Source organism: Malus sylvestris, chromosome 6 (assembly GCF_916048215.2).
Source record: "Malus sylvestris chromosome 6, drMalSylv7.2, whole genome shotgun sequence".
Classification (NCBI taxonomy): Eukaryota; Viridiplantae; Streptophyta; class Magnoliopsida; order Rosales; family Rosaceae; genus Malus; species Malus sylvestris.
The window spans coordinates 4,603,715-4,621,523 of NC_062265.1; the positions used below are offsets into that span (position 1 = coordinate 4,603,715).

Genomic DNA, 17,809 nt, shown 5'->3' on the forward strand with positions numbered 1-17,809 from the left:
GACAGAAATAATATATATTATATTATTAGTGTCAGTTATAACCGACACTAATAGAATGTTAATATAATAATAGTTTGAACAGTGTCGATTAAAACCGTCGTTAATTCTAATTTGAATTCCAATTATGTCGGTTATAACTGACACTAATTTGAATTCCAACGGCTAGCCAGTCACTAGCCATTGTATTCAAATTTTTATTTTTGTTTTTATGAATTTAAACCTTTTTTTTTATAACTTCCTATAACTTTTTTTCTATAACTTATATTTTACAAAATTTGGTTCATATTTTTTTTCGTATAACTTCTATTTTACAAAATTTGTTTCATATATTTTTTTTTAAATTCCATTTTTTTCCTGTAACTTCTATTTCACAAAATTGTTTCATATTTTTTTTAAATTCTATTTTTTTTTTCATATAACTTCCTAAGCCATTATACAACATTAAATTAAATTTAAGTTATAGTTTTTAAATAATAAATTATGTCTGGCCCTCGGTTGGAGACGGTTTTTTTGTGACAAGGCTAAAACGAGCCCTCTTGCCCTCTGGCTCTCGATTGGAGACGGAGGCAAATATGGTCATGTACTGTTCATTAAAATATTAAGGCTATCTCTAACCGAAGGGTCCAGAGGGCCGAAAATAGCCCTAAAACCGTCTCCAACCGAGGGCTAGACCAAAGGGCTCTGGAATCTGGGAGGGCCCCACAGGATCAGAGAGGGCTGGAGGGCTGGCTATTTTTTTTTTATAGTTTTGTTATTCCTGTTAACCGACAGGAATACATACTATTATTTAATATAATAAATAATGGTGTATTCCTGTCGGTTATAACCAATAGGATTGTTTTTAAAAAAATTCAAATGAAACGGCTACTAGCCGTTGCATTTGATTTAATTTTTTTTTTTTACATTATTATTTTTTTTTTATTTACAAAATTTTTCATATAACTTCTATTTTTTCCTATAACTTCTATTTCACAAAATTTGGTTTTTTTTTAAATTCCATTTTTTTCCTATAACTTCTATTTCACAAAATTTGTTTCATATTTTTTTTTTCCTATAACTTCTATTTCACAAAATTTTTTTCATATATTTTTTTTTAAATTCCATTTTTTTCCTATAACTTCTATTTCACAAAATTTACTTCATATTGTTTTTTAAATTCCATTTTTTTCCTATAACTTCTATTTCACAAAATTTGTTTCATATTTTTTTTAAATTCTATTTTTTTCATATAACTTCCTAAGCCATTATACAACATTAAATTAAATTAAGTAACATGAAATAACATTAAACAATATGAAACAACATTAAATAAAATTAACCAACATAAAAATTATACAACATGAAACTTAAACAACATTTTAGTTGTAGTTTTTAAATAATAAATTATGTTTGGCCCTATGGCCCTTTGGCCCTCGATTGGAGACGGTTTTTTGTGATAGGGCTAAAACGAGCCCTCTGGCCCTCGGTTGGAGATGGAGGCAAATATGGCCCTGTACTGTTCATTAAAATATTAATATCTTGGAGAATCTTGGAGGGCCAGAGGGCTCAAACGAGCCCTCTGGCCAGCCCTCGGTTAGAGATGGCCTAATATCTTGGAGGATCTTGGAGGGCCAGATGGCTAAAACGAGCCCTCTGGCCAGCCATCGGTTGGAGATGGCCTTACCATTTGGGTTTTAGCCCTAAGGCTTTGTCACCCAGTAACACATGTTAAAAAAATTGTTTAATTTTTATGAGCAATAATTAACCTCTTTAATTAGGTTTTAGAAGAACTATGTTTAAAACGCAAAAGTGATATCAGGACATGCACAACTCAATTTCTCATTCAAATGTTCCATCAGTTTTGTTGATGCACAAAATCAGCGAAGACTTTGGTACAACAGAAAGTATCAGGTTTTGTGACCTTCGCTTGGTTGCTTCGGTCACTAGTGAGGATAAGTACGTAAATGAATAGAGACAGAGAAGCAAACACAGGATGTACGTGGTTCACCCAGATTGGCTACGTCCACGGAGTAGAGGAGTTCTTATTAGTAGTGAAGGGCTTACACAAGTACAAAGGATCAAGCTCTCAATTTAGTGAGTTCTTGTGAATGATTTAACACAAATGGCATTAGCCAATATTGTGGGGGAATGACCCCTATTTATAGAAAAACTTGTAGCTTTGTCACATTGACATGTGTCATGTTATGATTGGTTCTTGATGTCGACACGTGCTGCGCTCTGATTGGCTTCTAATCTTGACACGTGTCGAGTAGTGATTGGCCTCCTGGTCGGAGGGGAACTCTTCTGGGTCCTTGACAGTATAGCGTTGGCCGGTGCTCGGTAGTTTCGGGATTGGTCAAGTATGGTACAAACAGTGCTCCCCTAAGTTCCCGAGTGAGGGAAACTCCTCGGTTGGGGACTTGCAAGATCCAATCCCTTGAGTAATCACGAAACTTCTAAGTACCGAAGTGTGGTCTGATTTTCATCTGCCCTTCTCTGGAAGTACCTTTCCTCCATCCGGGAATGGTGTATTTAGCTGATGAAGATGCACAAGGTAATGTATCAATTTCACTTTGAAGCTTACTTGTAGTTTCGGGCTTGGTCAAGTGCGATACAAACCCTATAGTAGGAGTCCCCCAAGTCGCCGAGCTAGGAGATCTGCCGAAAGAGGTGACAGACAAGGTAAGCAGTCAAACTTCCAAGTAAGCAACCCAGGATCAGAGGTTTGACTTCGGCTTCCGGTTGATTGTTCTCCTTCTCCTTGTCTCTCATTCAACTGCCAGGATAAGGAGAAGCAAATGGATAAGAGATGATATGAGATACTTTTGCTTTTGAAGAAGTAACTTTCCACAGGCTTATTCTTGAACTGTGCTGGAGGGTTTTCTGGTGCCCTTCAGAGTATAAGGCCGACTCAAAAATTTGAGGGTCAAAACAAGTCCATCAAATCTAGAGTACGTTCGACCTTGATGATATGGGATACTTTTGCTGTTGACGGAATAATGAATGTGGTATGGAAAGGTGTCGTGCTGTAGTGATCTGTTTCAGCTCACCGTTGAACCTTCTGCTTCAATCTTTTGCATGGCATAAGTGGTGTGCAACCTTTGCATTTAAATGGTCCTTCAGAACATTCCTTCATAGTGACTCATCCACGCTTGGCAGCTTCAGTGTAAAGAGCCAATATCTGATCAACTGTCATGAGGTATTTGCCGGTGGAATTCGTGACCTTGACAGCAGTTGAGGATGAGTACTCGAGAGCAATGCTAAGTAAGCAACCAGGCAAAGGCTCCAGGCAGTCAGTTCCAAATTGGAGGTTTGATTTCAGGTTCCGACTGACTGCTCTCTTTCTCCTTGTCCTGCAGGTGTGGACAAGGACAAAGACAAAGACAGGGAGAAAGCATGATATGGGATACTCTTGCTTTCGACCCTGATGATATGAGATACTCTTGTTCTTGGTGTGGCTTATTTGTTGAGGTATTATCGGGGGGAAATAAAGCTGAGTATTTCGAGAGGTTATGTTGAGGGTGCCTTTTCGAATGCGAGAAAGGGTTGAGCATTTTTGCAGGTTTGCCTGTCCGTTGAGGAGGGAGGTCAATGTATATAGGGATTTCCCAATAACAAGTAGTAATGTTATTCCTTTACCCTTCTTGGTCACAGCAATGTAGTGGGAGCTGCCAGCTTCACGTGTTTTAATTTTGTCAGAGCACTTTGAAAAAGTGGTATGTGGTATCTGGAAAGCTGATATTACGTGTGAACATTACAGACAAGCTTTATCTAAGGAAATCTGGCTCTCGAAGTTCTGAGAGTTGTGCCTCTTCGGTTTTCGAACAAGCAATCCCGTCGAGGATCTGACTCTCGAGATTCGGAAAGCGGTGCTACTCCGGTTTTTGAGAAAGTAATTATGTTGGGAGTCTTTTCTCGAATGTGAGTAAAGGTTGGACGTTCTTGCCAACCTGTCTTGCCGCAAAACACGGAGGTCGACACACATAGGGACTTTCCAGTTGTCAAGCAGTGGTGCTGTTCCTTTACCCTTATGGGTAATAGTAGGGTAGCTGGAACTTCGAAATTCTCGTGCCTAAACTTTGTCAGAGATCTTTGACAAAGTTATATGTGGTACCCGAGGAGTTGATGGTGCATATGGAGAGCGGTGATTGAACAGTAAGATTCACGTGCTTTCTACTTCACCAGAAATCTTCGACAGATTGCCCGTAATTTCCGCAAAGCTGAGTGTGCATGTGACAGGTGCTGACGAGGCTGAAAAAGCAGGTGCTTCTTCGATTTCTGAGATCGGCCCTCGTGGTCTCTGAGCAGCCCAGCTTTTGAGAAAGCAAACGCCTCTTCGATTTCTGAAGCTCCGTCGAGTGCAGATTTTTATAGAGGCTGGCATTAAGTTCCACAGCACACTTGAATCTCTACCAGTAGAAGCTCATTTCTTGCACTTCTAAGATCTTGATTTGTCTGACCTCTTCCTTCTTCAACACATTTGAAAATGTCTGGACCCTCCGACCGTCGTTTTGACTTGAACCTTGGAGAAGAGACAGCCACGCCTTCTCCAGACAACATATGGCGCCCATCCTTCATATCCCCTACTGGTCCTCTTACCGTTGGGGATTCTGTGATGAAGAATGATATGACCGCTGCAGTGGTGGCCAGGAACCTTCTCACTCCCAAAGATAACAGACTACTTTCCAAACGGTCTGATGAGTTGGCTGTTAAGGACTCTCTGGCTCTTAGTGTTCAGTGTGCAGGTTCTGTGTCTAATATGGCCCAACGCCTATTTGCTAGAACCCGCCAAGTTGAATCATTGGCTGCTGAAGTGATGAGTCTCAAACAGGAGATTAGAGGGCTCAAGCATGAGAATAAGCAGTTGCACCGGCTCGCCCATGACTATGCTACAAACATGAAGAGGAAGCTTGACCAGATGAAGGAATCTGATGGTAAGGTTTTACTTGATCATCAGCGGTTTGTGGATTTGTTCCAAAGGCATTTATTGCCTTCGTCCTCTAGGGTTGTACCTGGTAATGAAGCTTCAAATGATGAACCTCCAATGCCTCCTCCTTCTGGGGTTTTGTCAAGTACTGAGGCTCCGGATAACCACCCTCCGGTGCTTTCTCTTTATGGGGCTCTACCGACTGCTGAGACTTCCCCTAAGCAACCTTTGTGAAGGCTCCCTTTTGTTTGTTTATTTTGACTCATGTATATGTACATATTTGTGGCTTATCGAAAATATTAATAAATAAGCTTTGCTTCATTTCAACATATTGTGTTAAATACACCAAAGCCTTCTTCATAAAGTTCTTTGAATTTTTGCTTTTGTTGAAACCTGTATTGTTGAAGCTTTGTGAGTGAAGCATGTAGTTTGAGGTAGTGTTCCCTTAATTTCCCGAGTGAGGAAAACTTCTCGGTTGGAGACTTGAAAAATCCAAGTCACTGAGTGGTTGTGAGACTGCCGAGTATCAAGGTGCAGTAGCATATGGTGGGAGTCCCCCAAGTCTTCAGGCGAAGAGAGTTGCCGAATGAGGTGTCTCGCGTGTTACTAATTTGTCAAAGTAACGAATCCTTGTTTCGATGTCACACATTCGTATATGCTTTATCTAAAAATATTTCCAACTTTTGTGTGTTTGATGCTGCATGCTATTGACTAGACAAGATCAAGTGTAATTAGTAGCTTTTCTCTCTTTTTCATCTTTTCTTTGGTGGAATTGCTTTTCGTTTCCACTAATCAGCCTGAGTGGATGCAAGATAACACCTTTCTCTATAGCTCAGATTGCAAAGTCGTCTTCATGAAAGTTTTTCCTTATCTTGTGAACTACAACATATCCAAATTTGAGATCCATCGGAGTAGTACAACTTCAGAAATTCAAGTATGATGAGTAACTGTTCATCAATGTTCTGTTAATCCGTCAGACTTGTTGTGAGCTTCGAAACTCCATTTTCTCTTGTTCAGATCAACATACTTTCTTCATCGAAGTTGTTCCTTAACTTGTGAACTACAACATATCCAAATTTGAGGTCCCTCGGAGCAGTATAACTCCAGAAATCCAGGTATGATGAGTGACTGTTTATCATTTGTCTGTCAACCCGTCAGATTTGTTGTGAGCTTTGAAACTCTATTTTCTCTTGCTCAGATCAGCATGCTTTCTTCATTGAAGTTGTTCCTCAGCTTGTGAACTACAACATATCCAAATTTGAGATCCCTCGGAGCAGTATAACTCCAGAAATCCAGGTATGATGAATGACTGGTTATTATTTTTCTGTCAACCCGTCAGATTTGTTGTGAGCTTCGAAACTCCATTTTCTCTTGTTCAGATCGGTATGCTTTCTTCATTGAAGTTGTTCCTCATCGACTCTTTCATAACATATCAAAAATTCAGGATGAACTAACGGTTAAATATTTCCAGATCTTCGAAACATCACAACAGCTTCGAAATCTGCAAGAAGCCGACTATCATGTTTGGAGCTTCAACACTGTAATTTCCGTCGCTCAAACAGAAATGGTTCCTTCTTGAAAGTTGTTCATATGCTCAAGAACTATAGGGTGTCTAAAATTCAGCTCCATTGGAGAAGAGCAGAGGTTGCAGAAATTTGATAGATGAAAGGAGGCGGAAGAGGGAGAGAGAGAAAAAGTCTCTTGGGTTGGATTTCTATTTTGGGGCAGATTCCAATTTTTGTAGCACCTTCATTATTGATGAATTGCTTGTACTTTTGTCCATTATGAAACTTGGGACTTTGGCTTGTTGTTGGATCTATTATAATATGTTTGGGAACATATATAAGTGAATAAATAAGAAGGAAAATTTTGGGCCCTTGTGGGTGTAAAACAAAAAATGTTTATGTTTACCCAAGTGTTTTTGTACAAGTTCAAGGGCATCTTGGGTTTTGTGAACAAAATTTGTTTATTTGGAGCAAGGTTTTGTGTTGAAGCTTTGTAGGTGAAGCTTTGGTGTTGAAGCTTTCTAGGTGAAGCTTTGATGGTGAAGCTTTGTAGATGAAGCTTTGTAGATGAAGCTTTCTAGGTGAAGCTTTGATGGTGAAAGTATGTAGAGGGAGCTTTCTAGGTGAAGCTTTTTTAGGTGAAGCTTTGTAGGTGAAGCTTTTTTAAGTGAAGCTTTTCGGGTGAAGTTTTTTTTTTTGGTGAAGCTTTGTGGGTGAAGCTTTTTAGGTGAAGCTTTGTGGGTGAAGCTTTGGAGGTGAAGCTTTTCGGGTGAAGCTTTTTGGGTGAAGCTTTTTAGGTGAAGCTTTGTGGGTGAAGCTTTGGAGGTGAAGCTTTTCGGGTGAAGCTTTTTGGATGAAGCTGTTTTTTTTTTTTTTTTTTTTTTTTTTTTTTTTTGGCGCTTGACACGGTCTTCATTTGCTTGTTTTGTAGTGACTGTGGAAGACGGATTGCTTTCTGATTGAGAAGGGTTCCGGCATCGCTTGCTATAAATGTAAAAGAGTGAGGGCTGAGTTGGCTAAATTACCTCTTTATTGAATTCATTGCCAAATGGCCTTCATTACATAGGATGCCGAACGGCTATAGCTCAACACTTGTACATCGTGAGTCTATTTGTAGTAGTACTTCAAGTGATCAGCGTTCCATGGATGGCCAAGGGTCTTGCCATCGGAGCTTCTAAGTGTGTAAGAGCCAGGGCGACTGATGCCAATGACTTCATACGGTCCATCCCAGTTTGGACTAAGTGTGCCTTCACTCGGGTCTCTGTCGCAGAGTAATCTTTTCTTTAAGACCCAGTCTCCTATTTTGAAAGAACGAGGCTTGACCCTAGAGTCATAATAGTTGGAGATGCGCTGCTTGTAGGCGACATTCCTTAAGTGAGCTTGGTTTCTGTGTTCCTCGACTAAATCCAAGTTGAGGGTGAGTTGTTTGTCATTTTCACTTTGAATGTAGTTCTGGACTCGGAATGTTGCTTGCTCGAGCTCAACAGGGACAACCGCCTCTGTGCCAAAGGCAAGTGAGAATGGAGTTTCTCCTGTTGAAGTCCGATATGAAGTGCGATATGACCAAAGAACTTGGGGTACAAATTCTGGCCAACAGCCTTTAGCTTTGTCCAAGCTGGTTTTCAAAGTGCACTTGATTATTTTGTTGATGGCCTCAACTTGTCCATTAGACTGGGGATGAGCTGGAGAGGCAAAGCATAAGTTGATGTTGAACTTAGAGCAGAACAACCTGAACCTCTTGTTGTCAAACTGTCGCCCATTGTCAGTGACTATCGCATTGGGAATGCCGATTCTACAAAGGATGTTCTTCCACACGAAGTCTTCTATCTTTGCCTCAGTAATGGTTGCCAAGGGTTCTACTTCGGCCCACTTTGTGAAGTAGTCCACTGCAACGACTGCGTAACAGACTTTGCCCTTCCCTGCCGGCATTGGGCCGATCAAATCAAGTCCCCACTGGGCGAAGGGCCAAGGGCTGATCATAGGAGTAAGAAGCTCTGGAGGGGAATGAGGAATGGCCGCATATCGTTGACATTTGTCACATGAGCGGGATACTTTGATGGCATCCTGGTGGAGTGTTGGCCAGTAATATCCTTGGCGAAAAGTCTTGTGTGCTAGGGACCGAGATCCAGCATGATCTCCACAGACTCCCTCATGTATTTCCCGAAGGACGATTTCCGCCTCGGTAGGCGTAAGACACCTTAAGTATGGCAGGCTAAAACCTCGCTTATAGAGTTGATCATTGATGATCAGGTAGCGGGTAGACTTGTATCGAATTTGTTTAGCCTGGACTTTATCATTTGGGAGGATGCCATGAGCAAGGAAATTATAGATCGGGGTGATCCAACTATCCCCCTGTTGTAAGTTGCATACCTCTGCGGCCATGGTGCTTGGTGTTGCCAACAGTTCGACATGAATTTTTCTTCCAATCTTGTCTTCCACAGCCGAGGCGAGGCGAGCCAGGGCGTCTGCATGACTGTTTGCCGCTCGAGGAACTTGGGTGATCTGGTAGTGGAAGTGCTTGAGCAAAAGTTGTGTTTGCGCAAGATATGCTGCCATGGAGCTGTCCTTAGCATCAAAGTTGTTGGTAACCTGGTTGACCACCAATTGGGAGTCACTGAAAATATCAATTTGTTTAACCTCGAGGTGTTTGGCCAAACGTAATCCTGCTAGAAGGGCTTCATACTCGGCCTCATTATTTGATGCCTTGAATTTGAAACGAAGAGCATACTCCATTGCTACTTTGTCGGGTGTAGTCAAGACTAGTCCCGCTCCACAGCCCTGTTGGTTGGATGAGCCATCAACATACAGACTCCATGCTGGGGTTGTTGGTTCTATCTTCTGAGCTTCCGGGGGTAATGAAGCCACTGCTTCAGGTGTAGAAGCAATGTCAACCGGATATGTGAAGTCGGCAATGAAGTCTGCCACTGCTTGGCCCTTCTCAGCTGGCTTTGGTTGGTAGGAGATGTCAAACTCACCCAACGCTATTGCCCATTTGATCATTCGCCCTGAAGTGTCAGGACTTTGGAGTATCTGTCGAAGAGGATAATTGGTAAGCACGATGATGGAGTGCGCTTGGAAGTAAGGGCGGAGTTTTCGAGCAGACATGACCAATGCCAGAGCCAATTTCTCAATGTTAGAGTACCGTGTCTCCGCATCTTGTAAGGCTTTGCTAGCGTAGTAGACAGGTCGCTCAATATTCCCATCCTTTCGAATGAGAACGGAACTTATGGCTGAAGCTGATACCGATAGGTAGATAATGAGAATGTCTCCTACCTCGGGCTTGGAGAGTAGAGGGGCTTTACTCATGTACTCCTTGAGGTTTTTGAATGCCTCGGCACATTCATCAGTCCATGTAATGTACTTCCTACTTCCCTTAAGTGCTTTAAAAAATGGAGCACATTTGTCTGTGGCCTTAGAAATGAACCTGGTTAAGGCTGCCACCTTGCCAGTAAGGCTCTGGATGTCCTTTGAAGTTACCGGTTCCTTCATGTCGAGGATTGCTTTGATCTTCTCGGGATTAGCTTCAATGCCTCGTTGGCTAATCATGAAACCTAAGAATTTGCCAGAGCCTACGCCGAAGGCACATTTGTTGGGGTTTAACCTCATTCGATACCTCTTCAAAATAGTGAAAGTTTCAGATAGGTTGGTGATGTGTTGGTCAGCATGTTTGCTCTTGACTAACATATCATCAACGTAAACTTCCATGCTCTTCCCAATCTGCTCGGCGAACATTGAGTTGACTAGTCTCTGATAAGTCGCTCCTGCATTCTTTATGCCGAAAGGCATGACTTTATAGCAGTATAGTCCTCTGTCGGTAGTGAAGGCTGTGTGTTCTTGATCCGAAGGGTTCATGAGGATTTGGTTGTATCCTGAGTAAGCATCCATGAAGCTCAGGAGTTCACACCCGGCCGTAGAGTCTATAAGTCTGTCAATAAAAGGAAGAGGGAAGCTATCTTTGGAACACCCTTTGTTTAGGTCGGTGTAGTCAACACACATTCTCCACAAGACCTTTTGAAGCAAAAGACTTTCTTTGGTCGGATTTTTCTTAACAAGGACCACATTTGCTACCCATGTCGGGTAATTGACTTCGCGGACAAAGCCTATGCCTTTGAGTTTTTCAACTTCTGCTTTCATTGCCTCGTATCGTTCAGCGTCATAAGATCTTCGCTTCTGTCTCACCGGCTTGATCTTGGGGTCAATACTCAAACGATGACAGATGACATCGGGAGAGATGCCTGGCATGTCCTCGTATGACCAGGCGAAGACTTCAGTGTTCTCTTTCAAAAAAAGATATCAATGCTAACCGAAGGGGTGGTGACAATGTGGTGCTAATCTTCACCATGCGATCTGGATAATCTCTTGAGATAGGTACCTTCTCCAACTCTTCAGCAGGTTGGGCTTGCTGGGTGAAAGAGTCATCTCGAGGATCATCGGGTTGATTGTTGCTATCAGGAAGATCCAAGTTCGCTTCATCTAGGCTGGTCTTTGTGACTTGGTCATGTACAGACAGGGTTTCCTTGGGTCCGGGCAAGTGTTGTTGCTTAACTGAAGTGTTGTAACATGATCGTGCACTAAGCTGATCTCCTCTGATGTAGCCGTTGCCATGGGGGGTTGGAAATTTCATCAACAGCATATGCGTGGATACCATAGCCTTGAGATCATTGATGCCTGTGCGCCCAAAGATGACATTGTATGCCGTTGGGCAGTCAACCACTAGGAAGTTAGTGGTAATGGTAGCCGTGTAAGGGCCTGTACCAATAGTAAAGGGTAAATGTATGCTCCCTAAGGGTTGCACGATATCACCGGAGAAGCTTATCAGAGGAGAAATCGAGCGATCGAGCAAGTGTTCAGCTACACTGAGTGCCCTGAAAGCTTCGGCAAACATGATATTGACCGAAGCCCCTGTGTCTACGAGGATTCGTCGAACATCAAAGTTGGCTATGTGAGCCTCCACGATCAATGGGTCGTTATGAGGGTAGATGATGCCTCTTTCTTCCTCAGGGTAGAAACATATCGGATCCCAGTTAGGCTTTTGATACTTCCCTCCCCTAATGTCTTCCACGTGAAACACTTGGTGACCAGGCCTCAGAATTCGTTCACTGTTTTTCATGGCCCTATTGGAAGATTCAGATATGGGTGTGCCGCTGCTTATGGAATATATGACATTCACCTGGCGTTGGTTACGGTTATCCCTTTGAGGGTGAAGGAGGAATTGATCAATTTTTCCTTCTCGTGCCAAAGCTTCAATACGATCACGGAGGATGATACATTTCTCGCTATCATGGCCGTTATGCTCATGGTAGCAACAAAATATGCCCGCGTTATTCGGGGGCGTGTAATCTGGGTGCCTCGGCTTTGGCTTTGGTATCAGGTGAGCTATGCTGGGGTAAATGGCCGCGCATGTGGCATTCAAGGGCGTGTATGTCTCATACCTTGGGGTAGGGGGTATCTTGACGCGGGTTTGACCCACTGCATTGACTGCCTGGGGGCGAGCGTTATTGTGGCGATACCCTTGGTTATCGGGATAGTGTCCCTTACTCTTTTTACTGAAATGAGAGTGGTGAGGATGGAAATCCTTCCTCTTGCCTTGAAATTGATATGTCTGTTGATTCGGCGAAGCATTATGCAAGGCATGGGGAGGTGCCACTGCTGTTTGGAAAGTCGAGGTCTTCTCATTTAGGTGAGTCTGGCTTCCACCTCCCACTTGTTGATAAAGGATGGTTGTAGGGGGTTTCTCCTGATATGTCTTTGCCTCGGCGGAGGCATGGTTATAAGCCTGCGCCATCACCTCAGAGTAAGTCTTCCAAGTATTGGCATTGATCATGTATTTAAAGAAACAATCACGTAGGCCTGCCGTGAAGGCTTTGAGGGCAGTCTTGTCGTCTGCCTCGGCACACCGGGAGTATTCATGGCTGAAGCGGCCAGCATACATACGTAATGACTCGTCTGGCTTCTGGCGGATAGTGTACAGGTCATCTGCAGAGTGCAAGCGATCGGTTTGGAAAATGTGTTGGGAAACAAATAGTTTCCTCAATTCCTCAAATGAGTCTACCGTCTCAGGTGTAAGACGACAATACCAATTTAGAGCTCCGCCAGAGAGGGTGGAGGGGAAGAGAAGACATCGCTCTTCGTCGGTGTGCATCCGGTATGCCATGGTGGACTCAAAGAGGTTAAGGTGCTCAATCGGGTCCTCTTTTCCAGTATAAAGTTGCAAGCCAAGCTTTTGCTTTGTCTTTGCTTGAAGGGGGGTGTTGAGGATCCTCCTTGTAAGAGGGCCAGGCCTGGGTTGGTTCCAGTCAGGTATTTCAGCCTGACGTTCAGCCTTCAACTTGTTTACTTCCTCAATAAGTTGTAGGACAAGGGGGTCCTGAGCGGAGTTATGTGCCACTGGAGCTTTCTTTCGTAAATCTCCATCTCCTCTTGGAATTAGGAAGGTTTGATCAAGGGCATGTGATTTTTCCCTGGACTCGTTGTACTGGCTTCCAGGGTATGTCTGTCGGAACACCTCTGAGTCCCCTGTACCCTCATGTCTCTCTAGGACTTGTTGCCCCTTCCCCAAATTGGTGGCCGGCTCGGGCCGTGGCAGGGGACCGAGTCTCTCAGAAATCCTTGGGTCATTGATCTTTGAGCTTATATGGATGGAATTCTCTCGACGTTGCTTCAGGAAATCCCGACAATCGCGAAAGACGGCTTTCGATCCTTCTGCCCCTTCAGCAAAGAGGTGTCTCCCTCCACTTCTCATGGTTCGGGTCGAAGCAACTGGGTTAAGAGAAGCCTCATGTTGATTATCAAGTCGAGGGGTAATCTGTTCCCTATCAGGGATATCTATGTCGAATGCATGTGACCCTCCATGTTGGAGGGCACCCAGTTGATGGTTGACTTCCACGGGGGCAACAAGCTCGCGTGTCTGAGCTTGCCTAGCTTCGTGGAGTGTCTCGAAGAGCTTCTCATATTGCTCCTGGAGGACCTCATTCCTCATTGCTATCTTGTTGTTCTGAGCTTCCAACTCATCGACTTTAGCTTGAAAAAGAACTCGTTTTCCTTCCTTCTTTCGTTGCTTCGCACTATGTGCAAGGGGGGTGTCATTCTGTGTGCTGTGGCTTCCTTCGCTTCCCATGTTGGAGAGGGATGCCTGGTCAAAAGAAAGTGTATGAATGATAGAAACCAGCTTGACACAGCTGAAGAGAGTAGGAATAAGTGTCGTTCCCACAGACGGCGCCAAATGTTGATGCACAAAATCAGCGAAGACTTTGGTACAACAGAAAGTATCAGGTTTTGTGACCTTCGCTTGGTTGCTTCGGTCACTAGTGAGGATAAGTACGTAAATGAATAGAGACAGAGAAGCAAACACAGGATGTACGTGGTTCACCCAGATTGGCTACGTTCACGGAGTAGAGGAGTTCTTATTAGTAGTGAAGGGCTTACACAAGTACAAAGGATCAAGCTCTCAATTTAGTGAGTTCTTGTGAATGATTTAACACAAATGGCATTAGCCAATATTGTGGGGGAATGACCCCTATTTATAGAAAAACTTGTAGCTTTGTCACATTGACATGTGTCATGTTATGATTGGTTCTTGATGTCGACACGTGCTGCGCTCTGATTGGCTTCTAATCTTGACACGTGTCGAGTAGTGATTGGCCTCCTGGTCGGAGGGGAACTCTTCTGGGTCCTTGACAGTATAGCGTTGGCCGGTGCTCGGTAGTTTCGGGATTGGTCAAGTATGGTACAAACAAGTTTAAAAACAAATTAAATTTTTTGAAATGTTATATGAACTTATACTCTTTTTTTATTATTTGTCATAAAATTAAAATTTGAAATGATTTGTCATATCAAGTTTCGAAAATTATTAATTTCTCATCTCACCGTAAAATTTAAAGCGATTTTTTATTTCAAATCCCCATTCCGATCCCCTTCAAAATTATTTTGGACATTTTAACTTTCCTTTTTTTCAATAAACATGTTTGACCACCTTGAATTATCAAAGCTTGTAATTAGTTAAACTCCATGTTAGTGGGCATAATGTACTTTTTTTAGTAGTTCAGTATTAGTTCATGAAATGAACGTGACATGTTTTCTTCATACCAAAAGATAAATAGAGAACTTGCAAAAAGAAAGTCAAAGTTGAAAACCAATTTATTGGCCACCCCTGGTGTACATCTATGATATGTCTTTGTATAAAAATAATAAATAAATAAATAAACAAATCAATCAATAATCTTGTGAAAAAATGAGTTCCAAAATCCAAAAATAACTTTCTTTTGGATGAAAAATTTACGGAGTTAGGTGAGATGACAAATTAATTATTTTAGAAAATTCATATGACAAATTGCTTAAAAAATTTCATATGGCAAGTTAAAATATATATATAATTCATATGACAATTAAAAAAAATTCCATTTGTCATACCCACCTCGAGTTCCTCCTAGAACTAGAGAGGGTCCCGCCGATTATTACTTTTTTTTTTTTTTTTTTTTGGAACAAAGGGTATTATCTGCACTAAGAGGGGGTAGGCTAAGCCTCACAATAGATTAGCAATAATGTGGTTCAAATTCATCTTTGTCAAGAATCGAAACTAAGACTTCTCACTTACAAGTGAAGAGAATTGTCACTAGAACGTAATACTAAGTAACTATAACTTATTAAGTTGAATGGTTTTGCCAAATTATCGATATATTAATAAATCGTATATATTGAACTAATTGAAGAAATAACAAATATTTAAGCTTAAGTACGATTGGAAGCATATGCATTAGCGCCTTCTTAAACCCTGATATGGTGCAAAATTCAATCCAAATTAAATCTCACAATGAATTGGTTTACTATTCATAAGCATAGTCTAATTTCAATTTTGCTTCCGCTTAGTTTCTGCTATTTCATGTATGCCCCTGCTTTAGAAAACATAGATACACTTTGGTTTATTTTTCTATCATTCTCCGCTGTTTCTCGTGCCTCTTGCTCTTTTCCCCCCGCATGCGACTCACTTTGTGGTCGGTGACGAGTTTGTTGTTTTCGGCAACTACTGTGGTCGGCAACTACAGTCCACGTAACACCACTAGTCGATCCTTCTTGCTTGACTTAGTCAAACGCTCACACCAGTTTTGTGTGAAGTTCTTAGCCTTTTTTTAGTAAGCAGACTTAGGGTTATGGACCCAATTTTTTGACGAAGCAATTTTGGCCGATAGCCAAGTAATGAAAAGAATGAAATAGTGCAATATAATGCCGCCTTATGGCATAAGGCATTTCTCATATGCCTTGTGATTGATTGCAGCATGCAAACGTGGTTGTAAGGTATCTCTGGGATCATGATACGAAATCTACATGGAAGTTTCCGAATGACTTACATGTACTGATTCAAATAGTTCTAACCCACAAAATGCCTTCTTGGTTTTGATTAGGCTTTCACTTTACGGATGCGGATGTGATATACTCGTGTAAGTGAATATCTGATTAGTTAGGGATAATGCCCATGCGTGTACAAAGTTCAAAATTGCTAGAGTTGCCATTTATGTCAATGACATGAATCTCACTAAGACTCCGAAAGAGCTTGAGAAAACTAACTCGCACCTGAAGTTAGACTTTCATATTTACAATCTTGGAAATACTTAATGCTACCTCGACCTGAAGTTTTGAGCATAGTTCGGACGGCATTTTGGTCCACTGGTCGAACTAGACCCATAAGATGTTACTTCCGAATATACCCCTGATCATCTATACGCCATATGCAAATGAGACCTTTATGGAGGTTATAAAGCATAAGGTTCCATATACGAACATAAGGCACCATATCTAAGTTCAATTGGCATTTATTGTACTTAGCTTAATGCACTAGATCGGACATCTCAAGTGATGATAATCTTTTAGCATAAAGCAACTATGTGCCTACACGCCACCACCAAATTGATGTTAAAGATGTTTTTCTATTACCACGGATTTGGGCTTACTCCATTCCTATGCATCACAGAATATATCACACCACCTTAATCTTCGAAATGATGCCTACCTTGTGGGATTCGTTGAATCAGACTATCTATTTGATCCACACAAAGTATGTTCCCAAATGGTTAAGGAACATCACAGTATCTTGGAGGTCAATTAGATAGACCTTTGTTGCAAAATCTTTAAGTAGTTCCAAAGACTCATAATATCTCATCACGTGAGAGACACGGTTAAGAACTCTTGTTGAGCATATTCGAACTCCCTGCGATTTTCATCCATCATTGATTTCCAACAACAATCCATGAAGACAGCGTCGTATGTATCACAAGATCATGATACATCCAAAATGTCAACGATAAGCATATTATGTCTATGTCAACATAAGCATGAGAAGATTAAAGTCAAGCAATCTGATCCCAGATAACCTTACCGACCTCTACACGACGTCACTACCGAAGTCTACCTTCCAGAAGCTTGTATGAGGAATGTAGTTTCATTTGAAAGTTCTGTCAAACTCAAGGGGATTATCCATAAGTATACTCGCTTGACTTTTCCTATGCTTAGAATCATTTTTCCTACTGGATTTTTGCTAGCAGACTACATTTTGACTAGGCACCCATCTTGGGCTAGTCATACCCTTGTGGACATTCTACTTGCATCTAGAAGACGTATAGTTTTAACTTAATATAACTTCTTACTTTTCTACTATGACTATGGGCGTTTGTCCCACCTTGGGTTTTGCCATAACAAGGTTTTGTGAATTTTACCACCTATGCATTCTTCCATTTGTTTTGAGACTTGCATTCGCTACTTGTGCCAACTAGACGAGACGACTTCATCAACTGCTTCTACATTTGCCTGAAGATCTGATGCACCATCTACTTGAGTATTTGCACACTCAAGGAGTGGTGTTGTGATACATTCTAATACATCTGGGGATTGTGTAAATATTAAGTAGAGATAGATTAGGAATCCTTCGGGGTCTAGAAGATCTTTTCCTATTAGACTTTATATTATTTGGAGAGCAAGTTTCTCTTCTCCTTATTACTATAAATAAAGGCACAAAGACTGTGGAATAATACATAAAATTTCTCAAGCCTATTCTCCATCACTTTTCTCTCCATGCCATGCCCTCTCTTTCTCCCAGTTATAAATATAGGGCACAACAAATTTTGAGTTTAGATATATGTCCAAAATTCAATTTCTAATGCTTTTGTTTGCACCTTATGTAGATGCAAAGGAAAAGGTAGACACTGACAATTCATTAGATTATAAGATCAAGAAGAGAAGAAGATAATTAGGAATACTAATTTCATACCAGCTGGTCGAAATGGAAGGAGCTTGAGATTTAGGAAGTTGACTTATAAAACACCAATTAGTATTGTTGATTACTATTATTTATGGTTCAGATTAGTCTCAGTTGTTTTTTTGTCAAAAGATTAGTTTTAGTTGTTGATTA

General features: G+C 41.5%; 1 long non-coding RNA gene across 1 annotated transcript; it reads left to right on the forward strand.

Moving 5' to 3' along the window:
• Positions 1-5,694: 5,694 nt before the first annotated feature.
• LOC126625950 (uncharacterized) lies at positions 5,695-6,711 on the forward strand. Its single transcript, XR_007624542.1, has 3 exons — positions 5,695-6,021; positions 6,105-6,202; positions 6,378-6,711. It is a non-coding gene; the product is annotated as an uncharacterized LOC126625950 (long non-coding RNA).
• Positions 6,712-17,809: the final 11,098 nt, after the last annotated feature.